Here is a 22209-nt window from a genome sequence, read left to right as displayed (position 1 = left end):
AGAAAGAGAGACAGAAAGAGAGACAGAAAGAGAGACAGAAAGAGAGACAGAAAGAGAGAGAGGGAGAGAGAGAAAGACAGAGATAGAGAAAGAAAGAGAGAGGGAGAGAGAGAAAGACAGAGATAGAGAAAGAAAGAGAGAGGGAGAGAGAGAGAGACAGAGAGAGAGAAGGAGAGAGAGAAAAAGAGAGAGAAAGAAAGAGAAAGAGAGAGAAAGAGAGAGAGAGAGGGGGAGAGAGAGAAAGACAGAGAGAAATACAGAGAAAGAGAGAGTGAGGGAGTGAGAGAGAGACAGACAGAGAGAAAGAAAGAGTGAGAAAAAATAAGGGGGGAGTGAGAGACCCATATTTCCCTGATTACACAGATCCACAACGAAGTCCATGGAGAATAAGAGCACCTCCTCCCAGCTGCCTACTGCACTGAGGCTAGGAAACACTGTCACTACCGATAAATCCACTATAATTGAGAATTTCAATAAGCATTTCTCTACGGCTGGCCATGCTTTCCACCTGGCTACCCCTACCCCGGTCAACTGCCCTGCACCCTCCACAGCAACCCACCCAAGCCCCCACCATTTCTCTTTCACCCAAATCCAGATAGCTGATGTTCTGAAAGAGCTGCAAAATCTGGACCCCTACAAATCAGCCGGGCTAGACAATCTGGACCCTCTCTTTCTAAAATGATCTGCCGAAATTGTTGCAACCCCTATTACTAGCCTGTTCAACCTCTCTTTCGTATCGTCTGAGATTCCCAAAGATTGGAAAGCTGCCGCGGTCATCCCCCTCTTCAAAGGGGGAGACACTCTAGACCCAAACTGCTACAGACCTATATCTATCCTACCCTGCCTTTCTAAGGTCTTCGAAAGCCAAGTTAACAAACAGATTACCGACCATTTCGAATCCCACCGTACCTTCTCCACTATGCAATCTGGTTTCAGAGCTGGTCATGGGTGCACCTCAGCCATGCTCAAGGTCCTAAACGATATCATAACTGCCATCGATAAGAGACATTACTGTGCAGCCGTATTCATCGACCTGGCCAACACTTTCGACTCTGTCAATCACCACATTCTTATCGGTAGACTAAACAGCCTTGGTTTCTCAAATGACTGCCTCGCCTGGGTCACTACTTCTCTACTTCTCACTACTTCTCTGACAGAGTTCAGTGTTTCAAATCGGAGGGCCTGTTGTCCGGACCTCTGGCAGTCTCTATAGGGGTGCCACAGGGTTCAATTCTCGGGCCGACTCTCTTCTCTGTATACATCAATGATGTCGCTCTTGCTGCTGGTGATTCTCTGATCCACCTCTACGCAGATGACACCATTCTGTATACTTCTGGCCATTATTTGGGCACTGTGTTAACCTCTATGGGACCGGCGGGACGAATTCGTCCCACCTACGTAACATCCACTGCCAGCCTGTGGCGCGATTTTCAAAATCTTCAAAATCCTATTACTTCAATTTCTCAAACATATGACTATTTTACAGCCATTTAAAGATAAGACTCTCGTTAATCTAACCACACTGTCCGATTTCAAAAAGGCTTTACAACGAAAGCAAAACATTAGATTATGTCAGCAGAGTACCAAGCCAGAAATAATCAGACACCCATTTTTCAAGCCAGCATATAATGTCACCAAAACCCAGAAGACAGCTAAATGCAGCACTCACCTTTGATGATCTTCATCAGATGACAACCCTAGGACATTATGTTATACAATACATGCATGTTTTGTTCAATCAAGTTCATATTTATATCAAAAACCAGCTTTTTACATTAGCATGTGACGTTCAGAACTAGCATACCCCCCGCAAACTTACGGGGAATTCGCTAACATTTTACTAAATTACTCACGATAAACGTTCACAAAAAGCATAACAATTATTTTAAGAATTATAGATACAGACCTCCTCTATGCACTCGATATGTCCGATTTTAAAATAGCTTTTTGGTGAAAGCACATTTTGCAATATTCTAAGTATATAGCCCAGGCATCACGGGCTCGCTATTTAGACACCCGGCAAGTTTAGCACTCACCAATATCAGCTTTACTATTATAAAAGTTTCATTACCTTTTGTTGTCTTCGTCAGAATGCACTCCCAGGACTGCTACTTCAATAACAAATGTTGGTTTGGTCCAAAATAATCCATCGTTATATCCGAATAGCGGCGTTTTGTTCGTGCGTCCCAGACACTATCTGAAATGGTAAATCAGGGTCGCGCGCATAGCGCAATTTGTGACAAAAAAAATCGAAATATTCCATTACCGTACTTCGAAGCATGTCAACCGCTGTTTAAAATCCATTTTTATGCAATTTTTCTCGTAAAAAAGCGATAATATTCCGACCGGGAATCTCCTTTTAGCTAAACTGAGCAAAGTAAACAAAGCTTTCGGTCGACGCGGGCACGCACCTGAGTCTCACAGTACTGTAACCAGCCACTACCCAAACGCGCTACTTTTTTTTCAGCCAGAGCCTGCAAAGCCACGATTCAGCTTTTTACCGCCTTCTGAGACCCTATGGCAGCCGTAGGAAGTGTCACGGGACAGCTAAGATCCTCACTCTTCAATAAACAGAGACAAGAAGAACGACACCTTGTCAGACAGGCCACTTCCTGCCTGAAACCTTGTCAGGTTTTTGCCTGCCAAATGAGTTCTGTTATACTCACAGACACCATTCAAACAGTTTTAGAAACTTTAGGGTGTTTTCTATCCATATGTAATAAGTATATGCATATTCTAGTTACTGGGTAGGAGTGGTAACCAGATTAAATCGGGTATGTTTTTTATCCAGCCGTGAAAATACTGCCCCCTAGCATAACAGGTTAAACAGCGGTTGACATGCTTCGAAGTACGGTAATGGAATATTTAGAAATCTTTTGTCACGAATTTTGCCATGCTCGTGACCCTTATTTACACTTCGGATATTGTCTTGAACGCACGAACAAAACGCCGCTGTTTGGATATAACTATGGATTATTTTGAACCAAACCAACATTTGTTATTGAAGTAGCAGTCCTGGGAGTGCATTCTGATGAAAAACATCAAAGGTAATCAAACTTTGTAATAGTAAATCGGAGTTTAGTCAGGGCTAAACTTGGTCGGTGTCTAAATGGCTAGCCGTGATGGCTGGGCTATCTACTGAGAATATTGCAAAATGTGCTTTCACTGAAAAGCTATTTTAAAATCGGACATATCGAGTGCATAGAGGAGTTCTGTATCTATAATTCTTAAAATAATTGTTATGTTTTTTGTGAACGTTTATCGTGAGTAATTTAGTAAATTCACCGGATGTTTGCGGGGGGTATGCTAGTTCTGAACGTCACATGCTAATGTAAAAAAGCTGGTTTTTGATATAAATATGAACTTGATTGAACAAAACATGCATGCATTGTATAACATAATGTCCTAGGGTTGTCATCTGATGAAGATCATCAAAGGTTAGTGCTGCATTTAGCTGTGGTTTGGGTTTATGTGACATTATATGCTAGCTTGAAAAATGGGTGTCTGATTATTTCTGGCTGGGTACTCTGCTTACATAATCTAATGTTTTGCTTTCGCTTTAAAGCCTTTTTGAAATCGGACAGTGTGGTTAGATTAACGAGAGTCTTGTCTTTAAAATTGTGTAAAATAGTCATATGTTTGAAAAATTGAAGTTTTTGCATTTTTGAGGTATTTGTATATCGTGCCACGTGATTACACTGGCTGTTGAGTAGGTGGGACGCACCTAGCCCATAGAGGTTAATGTTAGATCCCTCACTTCCAAGGTAGTTATAGTCAGTGAACTAATCACTAATCATAATCTTGATGTGTTTGGCCTGACTGAAACATGGCTTAAGCTTGATGAATTTAATGTGTTAAATGAGACCTCACCTCCTGGTTACACTAGTGACCATATCGCCCGCGCATCCCGCAAAGGCGGAGGTGTTGCTAACATTTATGATAGCAAATTTCAATTTGCCCCAAAAAATGTGTTTTTCATCTTTTGAGCTTCTAGTCATGAAATCTATGCAGCCAACTCAATCACTTTTTATAGCTACTGTTTACAGGCCTCCTGGGTCATATACAGCGTTCCTCACTGAGTTCCCTGAATTCCTATCGGACCTTGTAGTCATGGCAGATAATATTCAAATTTTTGGTGACTTTAATATTCACATGGAAAAGTCCACAGACCCACTCCAAAAGGCTTTCGGAGCCATCATCGACTCAGTGCGTTTTGTCCAACATGTCTCCGGACCTGCTGACTGCCACAGTCATACTCTGGACCTAGTTTTGTCCCGTGGAATAAATGTTGTGGATCTTAATGTTTTTCCTCATAATCCTGGACTATCGGACCACCATTTTATTACGTTTGCAATCGCAACAAATAATCTGCTCAGACCCCAACCAAGGATCATTGAAAGTCGTGCTATAAATTCTCGGACAACCCAAAGATTCCTAGATGCCCTTCCAGACTCCCTCCGCCTACCCAAGGACTTCAGAGTACAAAAATCAGTTAACCACCTAACTGAGGAACTCAATTTAACCTTGTGCAATACCCTAGATGCAGTCGCACCCCTAAAACCAAAAACCATTTGTCATAAGAAACTAGCTCCCTGGTATACAGAAAATGCCCGCGCTCTGAAGCAAGCTTCCAGAAAATTGGAACGGAAATGGCGCCACACCAAACTGGAAGTCTTCCGACTAGCTTGGAAAGACAGTACCGTGCAGTATCGAAGAGCCCTCACTGCTGCTTGATCATCCTATTTTTTCCAACTTAATTGAGGAAAATAAGAACAATCTAAAATTTATTTTTGATACTGTCGCAAAGCTAACTAAAAAGCAGCATTCCCCCAGAGAGGATGTCTTTCACTTCAGCAGTGATAAATTCATGAACTTCTTTGAGGAAAAGATCATGATCATTAGAAAGCAAATTACGGACTCCTCTTTAAATCTGCGTATTCCTCCAAAACTCAGATGTCCTAAGTCTGCACAACTCTGCCAGGACCTAGGATCAAGGGAGACACTCAAGTGTTTTAGTATTATATCTCTTGACACAATGATGAAACAAATCATGGCCTCTAAACCTTCAAGCTGCATACTGGACCCTATTCCAACTAAACTACTGAAAGAGCTGCTTCCTGTGCTTGGCCCTCCTATGTTGAACATAATAAACGGCTCTCTATCCACCAGATGTGTACCAAACTCACTAAAAGTGGCAGTAATAAAGCCTCTCTTGAAAAAGCCAAACCTTGACCCAGAGAATATAAGAAACTATCGGCCTATATCGAATCTCCCATTCCTCTCAAAAAAATTGAAAAAGCTGTTGCGCAGCAACTCACTGCCTTCATGAAGACAAACAATGTATACGAAACGCTTCAGTCTGGTTTTAGACCCCATCATAGCACTGAGACTGCACTTGTGAAGGTGGTAAATGACCTTTTAATGGCGTCAGACCGAGGCTCTGCATCTGTCCTCGTGCTCCTAGACCTTAGTGCTGCTTTTGATACCATCGATCACCACATTCTTTTGGAGAGATTGGAAACCCAAATTGGTCTACACGGACAAGTTCTGGCCTGGTTTAGATCTTATCTGTCGGAAAGATATCAGTTTGTCTCTGTGGATGGTTTGTCCTCTGACAAATCAACTGTAAATTCCGGTGTTCCTTAAGGTTCCGTTTTAGGACCACTCTTGTTTTCACTATATTTTTACCTCTTGGTGATGTCATTCAGAAACATAATGTTAACTTTCACTGCTATGCAGATGACACACAGCTGTACATTTCGATGAAACATGGTGAAGCCCCAAAATTGCCCTCGCTGGAAGCCTGTGTTTCAGACATAAGGAAGTGGATGGCTGAAAATGTTCTACTTTTAAACTCGGACAAAACAGAGATGCTTGTTCTAGGTCCCAAGAAACAAAGAGATCTTCTGTTGAATCTGACAATTATTCTTGATGGTTGTACAGTCGTCTCAAATAAAACTGTGAAGGAACTCAGCGTTACTCTGGAACCTGATCTCTCTTTTGATGAACATATCAAGACTGATTCAAGGACAGCTTTTCTCCATCTGCGTAACATTGCAAAAATCAGAAACTTTCTGTCCACAAATGATGCAGAAAAATGTATCCATTCTTTTGTCACTTCTAAGTTAGACTACTGCAATGCTCTACTTTCCGGCTATAAAGCGTTAAATAAACTTCAGCTAGTGCTAAACACGGCTGCTAGAATCTTGACTAGAATTTTTTTTTAAATCATATTACTCCAATGCTAGCCTCTCTACACTGGCTTCCTGTTAACCTCTCTAGGGTAGGTGGCACCAAATCGTCCCACCTACGTAACAGCCAGTGTAATCCCGTTATTCAAAAACCTAAAAAATGCAAAAACTTCAATTTTTCAAACATATGACTATTTTACACCATTTTAAAGACAAGACTCTCGGTAATCTAACCACACTGTCCGATTTCAAAAAGGCTTTACAACGAAAGCAAAACATTAGATTATGTCAGCAGAGTACCAAGCCAGAAATAATCAGACACCCATTTTTCAAGCTAGCATATAATGTCACATAAACCCAAACCACAGCTAAATGCAGCACTAACCTTTGATGATCTTCATCAGATGACAACCCTAGGACATTATGTTATACAATACATGCATGTTTTGTTCAATCAAGTTCATATTTATATCAAAAAACAGCTTTTTACATTAGCATGTGACTAGCATGTGACTAGCATTCCCACCGAACACTGCCGGTGAATTTACTAAATTACTCACGATAAACGTTCACAAAAAGCATAACAATTATTTTAAGAATTATAGATACAGAACTCCTCTATGCACTCGATATGTCCGATTTTAAAATAGCTTTTCGGTGAAAGCACATTTTGCAATATTCTCAGTAGATAGCCCGGCATCACAGGGCTAGCTATTTAGACACCCAGCAAGTTTAGCACTCACCAAAGTCAGATTTACTATAAGAAAAATGTTATTACCTTTGCTGTCTTCGTCAGAATGCACTCCCAGGACTTCTACTTCAATAACAAATGTTGGTTTGGTTCAAAATAATCCATAGTTATATCCAAACAGCGGCGTTTTGTTCGTGCGTTCAAGACACTATCCGAAAGGGTAAATAAGGGTGACGAGCATGGCGCAATTCGTGACAAAAAAATTCTAAATATTCCATTACCGTACTTCGAAGCATGTCAACCGCTGTTTAAAATAAATGTTTATGCCATTTTTCTCGTAAAAAAGCGATAATATTCCGACCGGGAATCTGCGTTTAGGTAAACAGACGAAAGAAAATAAAGCATGGGATCGACTCGGGCACGCGCCTAAGCCCATAGTACTCTGATCGGCCACTTGCCAAAAGCGATAATGTGTTTCAGCGAGAGGCTGCCTCGATATCGTTCAGCGTTTTCCCGGGCTCTGAGAGCCTATGGGAGCCGTAGGAAGTGTCACGTTAGAGCAAAGATCCTCAGTCTTCAATAAAAAGAGTCAAGATGAAACACAACTTGTCAGACAGGCCACTTCCTGCATGGAATCTTCTCAGGTATTGGCCTGCCATTTGAGTTCTGTTATACTCACAGACACCATTCAAACAGTTTTAGGAACTTTAGGGTGTTTTCTATCCAAAGCCAATAATTATATGCATATTCTAGTTACTGGGCAGGAGTAGTAACCAGATTAAATCGGGTACGTTTTTTATCCGGCCGTGTCAATACTGCCCACTAGCCCTAACAGGTTAAGGCAAGGGCTGATTTCAAGGTTTTACTGCTGACCTACAAAGCATTACATGGGCTTGCTCCTACCTATCTTTCCGATTTGGTCCTGCCATACATACCTACACGTACGTCACAAGATGCAGGCCTCCTAACTGTCCCTAGATTTTCTAAGGAAACAGCTGGAGGCAGGGCTTTCTCCTATAGAGCTCCATTTTTATGGAATGGTCTGCCTACCCATGTGAGAGACGCAGACTCTGTCTCAACTTTTAAGTCTTTACTGAAGACTCATCTCTTCAGTAGGTCCTATGATTGAGTGTAGTCTGGCCCAGGAGTGTGAAGATGAACGGAAAGGCACTGGAGCAACGAACCGCCCTTGCTGTCTCTGCCTGGCCGGTTCCCCTCTCTCCATTGGGATTCTCAGGCTTACTGGTTCTCTTCCATGCCGTCCCTAGGAGGGGTGCGTCACTTGAGTGGGTTGAGTCACTGACGTGATCTTCCTGTCTGGGTTGGCGCCCCCCCTTGGGTTGTGCCGTGGCGAAGACCTTTGTGGGCTATACTCAGCCCTGTCTCAGGATGTAAGTTGGTGTTTGAAGATATCCCTCTAGTGGTGTGAGGGCTGTGGTTTGGCAAAGTTGGTGGGGTTATATCCTGCCTGTTTGGCCCTGTCCGGGAGTATCGTTGGACGGGGCCACAGTGTCTCCCGACCCCTCCTGTCTCAGCCTCCAGTATTTATACTGCAATAGTTTGTGTTGGGGGGGCTAGGGTCAGTCTGTTATGTCTGGAGTATTTCTCCTGTCTTATCCGGTGTCTTGTGTGAATTTAAGTATGCTCTCTCTAATTCTTTCTTTCTCTCTCGGGGGACCTGGCCCTAGGACCATGCCTCAGGACTACCTGGCCTGATGACTCCTTGCTGTCCCCAGTCCACCTGGCCGTGCTGCTGCTCCAGTTTCAAATGTTCTGCCTGCGGCTATGGAACCAGGACCTGTTCACCGGACATGCTACCTGTCCCAGACCTGCTGTTTTCAACTCTCTAGAGACAGCAGGAGCGATAGAGCTACTCTGAATGACCCGCTGTGAAAATCCAACTGACATTTACTCTTGAGGTGCTGACCTGTTGCACCCTTGACAATCACTGTGATTATTATTATTTGACCCTGCTGTTCATCTATGAACATTTGAACATCTTGGCCATGTGCTGTTATAATCTCCACCCGGCACAGCCAGAAGAGGACTGGCCAGCCCTCATAGCCTCTCTAGGTTTCTTCCTAGGTTCTGGCCTTTCTAGGGAGTTTTTCCTAGCCAACGTGCTTCTACACCTGCATTGCTTGCTGTTTGGGGTTTTAGGCTGGGTTACTGTACAGCACTTTGAGATATCAGCTGATGTAAGAAGGGCTTTATAAATCAATTTATTTTGATTTGATTTATCATGAAACAAACAGACACAACACATACCTGTGTTGTGTCTGTTTGTGTCTCGTCTGATCTTGAGGACCAGGATGAGAATGTCTATCAGCACAACACCCAGGATCACAACCAAGGGAAGGAGGTACAGTGAGGGAAAAAAGTATTTGATCCCCTGCTGATTTTGAACGTTTGCCCACTGACAAAGAAATTATCAGTCTATAATTTTAATGGTAGGTTTATTTCAACAGTGAGAGACAGAATAACAAAAAAAGAATCCAGAAAAACGCATGTCAAAAATGTTATAAAATGATTTGCATTTTAATGAGGGAAATAAGTATTTGACCCCTCTACAAAACATGACTTAGTACTTGGTGGCAAAACCCTTGTTGGCAATCACAGAGGTCAGACGTTTCTTGTAGTTGGCCACCAGGTTTGCACACATCTCAGGAGGGATTTTGTCCCACTCCTCTTTGCAGATCTTCTCCAAGTCATTAAGGTTTAGAGGCTGACATTTGGCAACTCGAACCTTCAGCTCCCTCCACAGATTTTCTATGGGATAAAGGTCTGGAGACTGGCTAGGCCACTCCAGGACCTTAATGTGCTTCTTCTTGAGCCACTCCTTTGTTGCCTTGGCCATGTGTTTTGGGTCATTGTCATGCTGGAATACCCATCCATGACCCATTTTGAATGCCCTGGCTGAGGGAAGGAGGTTCTCACCCAAGATTTGACGGTACATGGCCCCGTCCATCGTCCCTTTGATGCGGTGAAGTTGTCCTGTCCCCTTAGCAGAAAAACACCCCCAAAGCATAATGTTTCCACCTCCAATTTTGACGGTGGGGATGGTGTTCTTGGGGTCATAGGCAGCATTCCTCCTCCTCCAAACACGATGAGTTGAATTGATGCCAATGAGCTCCATTTTGGTCTCATCTGACCACAACACTTTCACCCAGTTGTCCTCTGATTCATTCAGATGTTCATTGGTAAACTTCAGACGGGCATGTATATGTGCTTTCTTGAGCAGGGGGACCTTGCGGGCGCTGCAGGATTTCAGTCCTTCGCGGCGTAGTGTGTTACCAATTGTTTTCTTGGTGACTATGGTCCCAGCTGCCTTGAGATCATTGAAAAGATCCTCCCGTGTAGTTCTGGGCTGATTCCTCACCGTTCTCATGATCATTGCAACTCCACGAGGTGAGATCTTGCATGGAACCCCAGCCCGAGGGAGATTGACAGTTATTTTGTGTTTCTTCCATTTGCGAATAATCGCACCAACTGTTGTCACCTTCTCACCAAGCTGCTTGGTGATGGTCTTGTAGCCCATTCCAGCCTTGGGTAGGTCTACAATCTTGTCCCTGATATCCTTGGAGAGCTCTTTGGTCTTGGCCATGGTGGAGAGTTTGGAACCTGATTGATTGCTTCTGTGGATAGGTGTCTTTTATACAGGTAACAAGCTGCAGTTAGGAGCACTCCCTTTAAGAGTGTGCTCCTAATCTCAGCTCGTTACCTGTGTAAAACACATCTGGGAGCCAGAAATCTTTCTGATTGAGAGGGGGTCAAATACTTATTTCCCTCATTAAAATGCAAATCAATTTATAACATTTTTGACATGCGTTTTTCTGGATTTTTTGTTGTTGTTATTCTGTCTCTCACTGTTCAAATAAACCTACCATTAAAATGATAGACTGATCATTTCTTTGATCAGGTGATGGTATCCACAGTATGGACCACCATAGTCTGAGACTGAGAAACCAAAACAGAGACCAAACCTGAAACACAGAGAACAAAGTTAATTATTATAATTGCTGACATCACATGCACATGTTAGAAATCAGGAAGAAGTGCTGCAAGGAACATTCTGGTTATACTTGCCGGATGCTGGAAATCTTACTCTTCATGTTAGCTTTAACAGTAAGTAGCTTACTTTCTTAATACATAGAGCAGTAGAACTTGTAGAAAGGTTCTGGCCATTCTGTGTGTAGATCTATTCTGCTATGTCTGGTTGTGAATCAGAGAAAACCTCTTCATTCACGGTGAGATCACAGTGAGATCAAAGGGGATTTCATTGGTAGGGAGAGTGGTAGTTGGTATTGGACCACAATGTCTATTTACAGAAAGCAGAATATACACAGACGTTTTACGTGGAATGTAAAAACAGAAATGTAGCATATTTGTGTTCAATAAAAATGGAGATGGTGTTTGGGTTCGGTTGGGTTCATATAGGTCAGCGTTTCCCAAACTGAAGGTAGCAACCCCATGTAGTATGTGTGTGTGTGTGTGTGTGTGTGTGTGTGTGTGTGTGTGTGGGTGTGTGTGTGTGTGTGTGTGTGTGTGTGTGTGTGTGTGTGTGTGTGTGTGTGTGGTGTGTGTGTGTGTGTGTGTGTGTGTGGGGGGGGGGCATGTGTCTGGGCCAATCTTTGTGCTGCTTCACTGTCCTCGCTGTTCCATAAGGTGTTTTTTTATCGTTTTTTTAAATCTAATTGTACTGCTTGTGTCAGTTACTTGATGTAGAATAGAGTTCCATGTAGTCATGGCTCTATCTAGTTCTGTGTGCCTCCCATAGTCTGTTCTGGGCTTGGGGACTGTGAAGAGGGTGTCCGAGTGTCCGAGCTGTGTGCCAGTAGTTTAGACAGACAACTCGGTGCATCCAACATGTCAATACCTCTCATAAATAAAAGTAGTGATGAAGTCAATCTCTCGTCCACTTTCAGCCAGGAGAGATTGACATGCATATTATTGATATTAGCTCTCTGTGTACATCGAAGGGCCAGCCGTGCTGCCCTGTTCTGAGCCAAGTCCTTTTTTGTGGCACCTGACCACACAATTGAACAGTAGTCAAGGTGCGACAAAACTAGGGCCTGTAGGACCTGTCTTGTTGATAGTGTTGTTAAGAAGGCAGAGCATCACTTTATTATAGACAGACTTCTCCCCATCTTAGCTACTACTGCATCAATATATTTTGACCATGACAGTTTACAATCTAGTGTTACTCCAAGCAGTTTAGTCATCTCAACTTGCTCAATTTCCACATTATTTATTACAAGATTTAGTTGAGGTTTAGGGTTAAGTGAGTGTTTTGTTCCAAATACAATGCTTTAGAAATATTTTGGGCTAACTTATTCCTTGCCACCCACTCTGAAACTAACTGCAGCTCTTTGTTGAGTGTTGTAGTCATTTCAGTCACTGTAGTAGCTGACGTGTATAGTGTTGAGTCATCCACATACATAGAAACTCTGGCTTTACTCAAAGTCAGTGGCATGTCATTAGTGAAAATGGAAAAAAAAAGCAAGAGGCCTAAACAGCTACCTTGGGGAATTCCTGATTCTAACTGGATTATATTTGATAGGCTTCCATTAAAGAACACGCTCTGTGTTCTGTTAGACAAGTAACTCTTTATCCACATTATAGCAGGGGGTGTAAAGCCATAACCCATACGTTTTTCCAGCAGCAGACTATGATCAATAATGTCAAAAGCTGCACTAAAGTCTAACAAGACAGCCCCCACAATAATTTTCTCATAAATTTCTCTCAGCCAGTCATCTGTCATTTGTGTAAGTGCTGTGCTTGTTGAGTGTCCTTCCCTATAAACCTGCTGAAATTAAGTTATCAATTTGTTTACTGTAAAATAGCATTGTATCTGGTCAAACACAATTTCTTCCAGAAGTTTACTAAGGGTTGGTAACAGGCTGATTGTTCGCTATGTGAGCCAGCAAAAGGGGGCTTTCCTATTCTTGGGTAGCGGAATGACTTTAGCTTCCCTCCAGGCCTGAGGGCACACGCTCTCTAGTAAGCTTAAATTGAAGATGGGGCAAATAGGAGTGGCAATATCGTCTGCTATTATCCTCAGCCATTTTCCATCTATATTGTCAGACCCTGGTGGCTTGTCATTGTTGATAGACAACAATAATGTTTTCACCTCTTCCACACTGATTTTACAGAATTCAAAAGTACAATTCTTGTCTTTCATAATTTGGTTCGATATACATGGATGTGTAGTGTCAGTATTTGTTGCTGGCATGCCATCTCTAAGTTTGCTTATCTTGCCAATGAAAAAGTCATTAAAGTAGTTTGCAGTATCACTGGGCTTTGTGATGAATGAGCCATCTGATTCAATAAATGAAGGAGCCGAGTTTCATTTAAGGTGGCCCAAAGCTTTTAACTATCATTCTTTATATAATTTATCTTTGTTTCATGGTGTAGTTTTTTTTCTTTTTCTTTTTAATTTTTTTTTCTTAATTTGTTAATTTGCAGTACGTTTGCCAATCAGTTGGGCTGCCAGACTTAATTGCCATACCTTTTGCCTCCTCCCTCTCAACCATACAATTTTTCAATTCCTCTTCAATCCAATGGGATTTAACAGTTTTTACAGTCATTTTCTTAATGGGCGCATGCTTATTAGTAACTGGAATAAGTAGTTTCATAAATGTGTCAAGTGCAGCGTCTGGTTGCTCCTCATTACACACCACAGACCAGCAAATATTCTTTACATCATCAACATATGAATCACTACAAAACTTCTTGTATGATCTCTTATATACTATATTAGACCCAGCCTCTGGAACTTTGGTTTATATTTTGGTAATTTGACAGTTTTTCAATCTGAAGGAAGTATCATTTGAAGTGACTGAAATGCATCAGAAAGGTATTTGGAAGTTCAGAAGATCACCAGGCAATACATTTGGATGATCGTCTGTGTAGAAAAGAACATCATCATTGATGTTCTTTTTCCCCCAGTCTGAGTTAGTGCCTGGTCTTGTCCAGTCTGTTCTGGCATCTGGGAACTGTAGAGGGAAACAGAAGACACATTCGTGTTCCTGAGAGTATTATCCTTCAGTGATGGGGTCATAATATTTAGTAGTTTAAAGATAGAGTAACATTTGTAGGAAAAAAACTGAAACCACTCTATTTATTACAACCGCATCTAGTGGCTACCGAAGGTTACTGACGTAACCCCGGTACTATGAACCAAGCGCAAATGTTTTATTTTTATTTTATACGTGTTCCTGAGAGTAGTATCCTTCACTGATGGGGTCATAATATTTTGCAGGTCCTGTCACCTCACACTGTGGTTGATGCACATGTCACCTTTCAAATGTTAGGTAAAAAACAAACTGCAGGAAATGGCCATTTAGCTGATAGCTATAGAGAAATCTTTGCACATGTTTGAATCAAACTGTGATGCCACAATATACTGCGGTTGAAGAGACTGATACATAGATAGGCATGTTGTTCAAGGTGGACTTTGGAGAAAACGTTTAGTAATTATTATTGTTCTGTTTCATTTCACTTGAAAATATTGTTAATTGAAGTACATAGACGTGTAGATACAGTGTACAAATCTAAAACATATAAGAATGTTAATCATCTGATTACTCATGACTTTATTAACTTCAGATTTCACTGTTAGGACTGACAGTAGGGTGTCCTCTTCCTTCTCTCTACTGGTCTCAGAACAGCCAATCAGGCCTAGGGACCATCATTTCAGTCATGTAAGACAGCCAAGCCTCTCAATCTAATCTGACAAACAGAACGACTAGTATACACCGGTGACGGTCAGTGCCGTTGAAGATATGAACATGTCCTTATTTCTATTACATCATATTGGATGACTGTCATTTATATTCATTCACCCAGCTCAATGTAGCGTCGATAAGTTTAGGCTACAACGTGATACTTGAATTTTCCCTGTACCCATCAGGAGGTTGCTACATCCTAGCTTATGAATGAAAGTTTACAACATAGGTGCACAGGTTGAAAGAATTTTGAGTATTCAGGTGCCAGACAGTGAAACATTCAATACTGCCTTGCACACTCTTGTCTGCATCTAGCTGATCAAGGGTATAATCTTTAGTCCAACAGTTGCAAACGAGAGTTTCTATTGGACCAATTCAGGTATGTTTATCCCCATTTCGTTCCATTTGCTTCTGTTTAAGAAAGTTTTTCAACAGAGTTGGCGCAATGAATACACCCCTGATCACAGATAAACACAATTCACTTTCAGAGCAGCCACAAAGAAACAGCTAGTTGTATACATAATTCCTTCTTGCATCTATCTATGCACTCTCTTCCTCTCAAATAGCATCCCTCTCTTTTAGAGCCAGGTGTTTCAGTAGGCTAAACTAGCTAGCTGCATTCGATTCTGTATAAAAATACATATCACGAAATATAGCTAGCTCTCTCTTGCGCGCTCTCTCTCGCTCTCTCTCTCTCACGTCTCCTTACTTTTGGAAGAAATGAATTTGTTTAGAACTGTTCATCTGTTGTCTTTCTCTCTCCTTGAGTCAACTACTCACCACATTTTATGCACTGCAGTGCTAGCTAGCTGTAGCTTATGCTTTCAGTACTAGATGCTTTCAGTACCCCATCACTGACTCTGATCCTTTGATTGGGTGGACAACATGTCAGTTCATGCTGCAAGAGCTCTGATAGGTTGCTGGACATCCAACGGAAGTTTTCATAATTACTGTGTAAGTCTACGGAAGTGGGTGGGAACCATGAGCCTCCCAGGTATTGTATTGAAGTCAATGTACACAGAGGATGACAGAAGCTAGCTGGCCTCCGGCTGCACCATGGTGTTACCCTACAGAGTTCTGCTGAGGCCTTCATTGCGAAACAATGTAGGCCTTCATTGCGAAACAGTGTTTTACTCAATTATTTGGTGACGTGAATATGCTTAATATAGTTTTATAAAAAAATGATAACTTTTTAAATGTTTCATTATTTGTATTTTTATAAAATTAACTTAGGAGTATGGTCCTCTCCTTCTGAAGAGCCTCCACTGGTATACACATGATGGGGTTGTATCTACAGAGGTGGACAATGACAAAACATGTATCTTTTTCAGCTTTGTCTCTTGCTTTTGCTCAGTCTGATGTTTGAAGACCTTTATCCTTGGAGACACAGTTAATTTGGAATGCTTCATCACTGGGGACCTTGGCAACTACAACTGGTTCAATGTGAACATGGGACAGTCAGTCAGAGCCAGGATACTCTGTGCTCTGAAATGGACAATACACACTGAGACCTGTGCAAGAGAACACTGTGTCTATTGGTTTAGACATGGCTCAGGAGGATCCCATCCAGGAATCATTTACACCCATGGAGCCAGTGGTGATCAGTGTTAGAAGAGCCCTGAGGCTGGGTCTCCTACACAGAGCTGTGTCTACAACCTCCCTAAGAGGAACCACAGCCTCTCTGATTCTGGGACTTACTACTGTGCTGTGGCCTCATGTATGGGAGATACTGTTCAGGAAATGGACCAAGGTGGACATTCATGGTAAGTCTATTACTGTTGTTTATTAACAATATACAATCTGGAGGCGAAAGAAACGCACACCTTTTTAGGGTGTGGTGCTGGCTAGCTGAGTAGAACACTTGAAAAAGAAAAGGAAAGACTCGCACTCAATAATTTCATAACCAAATAACCAACGTTTTGACAGACAATGTCATGGATTCCCCCGGTACTGCTGCACATTCCCGGATTCCCCGGTACTGATGCTCATTCCGTTCACCAGCTCTGGAGGTCTATGTGACCGGCCTTCTAGACGTCTGAACTGAACTGGATCATTACCACCAACCCCAACCCCGGACTGTCTTGTCTCATTACGCACACCTGGTTCCCATTCCCCCTGATTAGTATGTGTATATATGTGCCCTCTGTTCCCCATTGTCCTTGATTATGGTTCCATGTCTGTTGGTCTTGTATCGGCTTGCGTGTTACCATGTTAGTGTGCACTGGTTTTCCGGGTCTCGTCCCATGTACTGTTATTACGGGTCTCTTTATGTGTATTTATTAGAGGTTTACACTCTCTTTGTTAGGATTACAGCCCTATGTTATCTATATATATATACACACGTGTTTGTTTTGGGCTACGTCTCCGTCATGTTCATGACGTACGGTATTTTGGGGAGAGAAAAAAAAACAAGTTCGTATTTCAGAGCCTGTCTCCTATCATTATACAACGTGACAGACAGGCTGTCTTCATCAGGGTATAATGTAACAATGTGAGCTGAGAGTCGGGAAGCAAGTTCAGGGAGTGAGGGTTTAAGGATTGGCGTTCCGTCAACGGGACAGTTGTAAATCATGCAGCGCTTGGTTTTACCCACATCATTTTTAACACAAGGACAAGTTATAAGATAAAAAACTGCCTTAGTGGAGCACGTGATAACACCTTTGATTGGGATCGATTTCCCTGTTTGGGGGTGTTTGAAGGATCTACATTTGTAAGTGTCATTGCATTGAGCGCAGCCGTTACACTTGTAGTTTCCATCCTGAAGAGGCGCAAATAGAGGTTGCACAAAATACCCCTGCACAACATTTATTTGTACACCTACTAGATGGAAGTCCATGTCGCAGTGTGTGTTTCAGCTGGAAGTCTCCATGGAGACTGTGTCTACCATGGAGAAGCACTCCATACTCACAGATCCCCTTAGGGGTACCAATTCTGTCAGCACAGGCTGAGATATAATGGGATACATGGTCCCATCTAGAACACACAGGACAGAGGACAAAGTTGGAGATGGAAATATTTGCTCATGGTGTAAATCATCCAGAGTTAAAGGGCTCATGTTTGGCAAAATGATGTAGACATAAATTAATACATTTGAAATTTGCGTAAAAGTTACAGTAAAGCCATGTCAATAAGTTGAGTCAAGGTACAGGACAATGTCAGTTATCTTACAGTAAATAGCTACTGAAACACAGGAGAAATGGACTAGGCAGTCTAGATATGCACATACAGTACTTAGTGAGATGCAGAATCACCATACAGATGAATAGTGGGGTCATCTTGCAGTCCGTCCTGAGTGGTTACTCTCGCCTGCCCTGAACCAAATGGACTGGTGCAGTACTGTGATCAGTAGGCTTCTTGCCTTACAGTTACTGGTAGGTGTGTGAACTGACACTGCACTTCTTACAAAGAGAGTATTTAATGTAAATCGTATACAGTTGAAGTCGGAAGTTTACATACACATAGATTTTCAACCACTCCACAAATTTCTTGTTAACAAGCTATAGTTTCGGCAAGTCAGTTAGGACATCTACTTTGTGCATGACACAAGTATTTTTTCCAACAATTGTTTACAGACAGATTATTTCACTTATAATTCACTGTATCACAATTCCAGTGTGTAACGGTTGTCGTCGGGAATAGAGGACCAAAACGCAGCAGGAATGTGGATGCTCATCTTGTTATTTATTTTAAATAAAGAGAACACCAAAATAACAAAACGAAGAACGCACGAACAACAAAACAGTCTTGTCAGGCTCACACAGGCAAAACACTTAACCAAACACATACCCATATATAGGACTCTCAATCAGAGGCAACTAGAAAACACCTGCCTCCAATTGAGAGTCCAACCCCATTAAACTAGACATAGAAATACAAAAGAATAGAGACCACATAGAAATACAAACCTAGAACATAACCCCAAAAACCCGGAACTAACTAAACCAACACCCTACTAAATAAATCACCACCCCGAATCACATAAACAAAATACCCTCTGCCACGTCCTGACCAAACTACAAGAACAAATAACCCTTATACTGGTCAGGACGTGACACAGTGGGTCAGAAGTTTACATACACTGAGTTGACTGTGCTTTTAAACAGCTAGGAAAATTCCAGAAAATTATGGCATGGCTTTAGAAGCTTCTGATAGGCTAATTGACATCATTTGAGTCAATTGGAGGTATACCTGTGGATGTATTTCAAGGCCTATCTTCAAACTCAGTGCCTCTTTGCTTGACATCATGGGAAAATCAAAAGAAATCAGTCAAGTCCTCAGAAAAATAAATGTAGACCTCCACAAGTCTGGTTTATCCTTGGGAGAAATTTCCAAACGCCTGAAGGTACCACATTCATCTGTACAAACAATAGTACGCAAGTGTAAACACCATGGGACAATGCAGCCGTCATACCGCTCAGGAAGGAGACGCGTTCTGTCTCCTAGAGATGAACGTACTTTGGTGTGAAAAGAGCAAATCAATCCCAGACCAACAGCAAAGGACCTTGTGAAGATGCTGGAGGAAACAGGTACAAAAGTATCTATATCCACAGTAAAACCAGTCCTATATCGAGATAACCTGAAAGGCTGCTCAGCAAGGAAATAGCCACTGCTCCAAAACCGCCATAAAAAAGCCAGACTACGGTTTGCAACTGCACATGGGGACAAAGATCGTACTTTTTGGAGAAATGTCCTCTGGTCTGATGAAACAAAAATAGAACTGTTTGGCCATAATGACCATCGTTATGTTTGGAGGAAAAAGGGGGAGGCTTGCAAGAGGAAGAACACCATCCCAACCGTGAAGCACGGGAGTGGCAGCATCATGTTGTGAAGTTGCTTTGCTGCAGGAGGGACTGGTGCACTTCACAAAATAGATGGCATCATGAGTGGGAAAAATGATGTGGATATATTGAAGCAACAAGTTAAAGCTTGGTTGCAAATGGGTCTTCCAAATGGACAATGACCCCAAGCATACTTCCAAAGTTGTGGCAAAATGGCTTAACCTGTTAGGGCTAGGGGGCAGTATTGACGCAAGCGTCCCACCCGTGGTGCACTCCATCAACAGCAGGTGCATTTCAAGAGCGGCAAATTTGAATCCAAATAAATGTCAAAATTCACATTTTTCAAACATACAACTATTTTACACCCTTTGAAAGATAAACATCTCCTTAATCTAACCACGTTTTACGATTTCAAAAAGGTTTTACGGCGAAAGCATAAATTTAGAGTATGTTAGGACAGTACATTTACAAGAGTTGTGTGTAATGTTTTGTCAATTCAAAGACAGGGTCACCAAAACCATAAAACCAGCTAAAATGATGCACTAACCTTTTACAATCTCCATCAGATGACACTCCTAGGACATTATGTTAGACAATGCATGCATTTTTAGTTCTATCAAGTTCATATTTATATCCAAAAACAGCGTTTTACTATGGCATTGATGTTGAGGAAATCGTTTCCCTCCAATAACCGGCAGTCAAGTCAGTACCACAAATTAAATAATTAAAATTAGAAAACATTGGTAAAATATTATATTGTCATTTAAAGAATTATAGATTTACATCTCTTGAACGCAATCAACTTGCCAGATTTAAAAATAACCTTACTGGGAAATCACACTTTGCAATAATCTGAGCACTGCGCCCAGAAAAATACGCGTTGCGATACAGACTAGACGTCATGTTGGGGAGATCTAAAATCGAAAATACTATGTAAATAATCCATTACCTTTGATTCTCTTCATCAGATGTCACTTCCAGGTATCACAGGTCCATAACGAATGTAGTTTTGTTCAAAAAAGCTCATCATTTATGTCCAAAAATCTCCGTCTTGTTAGCACATGATCTAAGCCAGCCGGACTTCTCGTCATGAACGAGGGGAAAAAATATATTTACGTTCGTTCAAACATGTCAAACGTTGTATAGCATAAATCATTAGGGCCTTTTTTAACCAGAACATGAATAATATTCAAGGTGGACGAATGCATACTCTTTTATAACGTATTGGAACGAGGGTACCCAACATGAACTCGCGCGCCAAGTGTCTAATGGGCCATCATCGTTCCATGGCTCTTGTTCGGTCAGATCTCCCTCCAGAAGACTCAAAACACTTTGTAAAGGCTGGTGACATCTAGTGGAAGCAATAGGAAGTGCCAAAATATTCCTCAGCCCCTGTGTTTTTCAATGGGATAGGTTTAAAGGTAATACAACACATCAGGTATCCACTTCCTGTCAGAAAATGTCTCAGGGTTTTGCCTGCCAAATGAGTTCTGTTATACTCACAGACACCATTCAAACAGTTTTAGAAAATGTAGGGTGTTTTCTATCCATATGTAATAAGTATATGCATATTCTAGTTACTGGGTAGGAGTGGTAACCAGATTAAATCGGGTATGTTTTTTTATCCAGCCGTGTCAATACTGCCCCCTAGCCCTAACAGGTTAAGCTTCCCAAGCAATTATCTCCCAGTGTCACATGATGCTAGATTAACCTCAAGGCTGGCAAATACCTCCACGACGAGACGGTAGCTTCAGTCTTTACTAAGTTTTAACAAAATTATAACTCTTTTATAAAATAAAATATGTATTTCCCTTCATGTCTTAGTAGGTATGGTTTTTGTTCTAGTTCTGTCATCTTTTATAATTTTTCTACACCAACCGTCCTAATGTAAAACGTCCATCCTTTAACCTGTTATGGCTAGGGGGCAGTATTTTCACGGCTGGATAAAAAACGTACCCGATTTAATCTGGTTACTACTCCTGCCCAGTAACTAGAATATGCATATAATTATTGGCTTTGGATAGAAAACACTCCAAAGTTTCTAAAACTGTTTGAATGGTGTCTGTGAGTATAACAGAACTCAAATGGCAGGTCAAAACCTGAGAGATTCCTTTACAGGAAGTGGCCTGTCTGACCATTTCTTGAACTTCTTTGCCATCTCTATCTTTTACAAAGGATCTCTGCTCTAACGTGACACTTCCTACGTCTTCCATGGGCGCTCAGAGCCCGGGAAAAAACAGAATGTCGTCATCCCAGCCCCAGGCTGAAACACATTATCGCCTTTCTCAAGTGGCCGATCAAGGGACTGTGGGCTTAGGCGCGTGCCCTGGCCGCCCCCGTCTTTGTGATTTTTCCTCTGTTTGCCGAAAAGGAGATTCCCGGTCGGAATATTATCGCTTTTTTACGAGATAAATTGCATAAAATTTGATTTTAAACAGTGGTTGACATGCTTCGAAGTACGGTAATGGAATATTTAGAAATCTTTTGTCACGAATTGCGCCATAGGCGCGACCCTTCTTTACCATTCGGATAGTGTCTGGGACGCACGAACAAATGCCGCTATTCGGATATAACGATAGATTATTTTGGACCAAACCAACATTTGTTATTGAAGTAGCAGTCCTGGGAGTGCATTCTGACGAAGACAACAAAAGGTAATCAAACTTTTATAATAGTAAATCTGATATTGAGTGCTAAACTTGCCGGGTGTCTAAATAGCTAGCCCGTGATGGCTGGGCTATGTACTTAGAATATTGCAAAATGTGCTTTCACCAAAAAGCTATTTTAAAATCGGACATATCGAGTGCATAGAGGAGTTCTGT

General features: G+C 41.7%; 1 pseudogene; it reads left to right on the top strand.

Moving 5' to 3' along the window:
- The window catches only part of LOC123743870 (uncharacterized), a 105149-nt pseudogene extending 88501 nt beyond the window's left edge, over positions 1-16648 (top strand).
- Positions 16649-22209: the final 5561 nt, after the last annotated feature.

This window comes from Salmo salar, chromosome 07, assembly GCF_965601325.2.
Source record: "Salmo salar chromosome 07, fSalSal1, whole genome shotgun sequence".
NCBI lineage: Eukaryota > Metazoa > Chordata > Actinopteri > Salmoniformes > Salmonidae > Salmo > Salmo salar.
The sequence above is the reverse complement of the archived record's forward strand: the minus strand, read 5'-3'. Positions and strand labels throughout refer to the sequence as shown.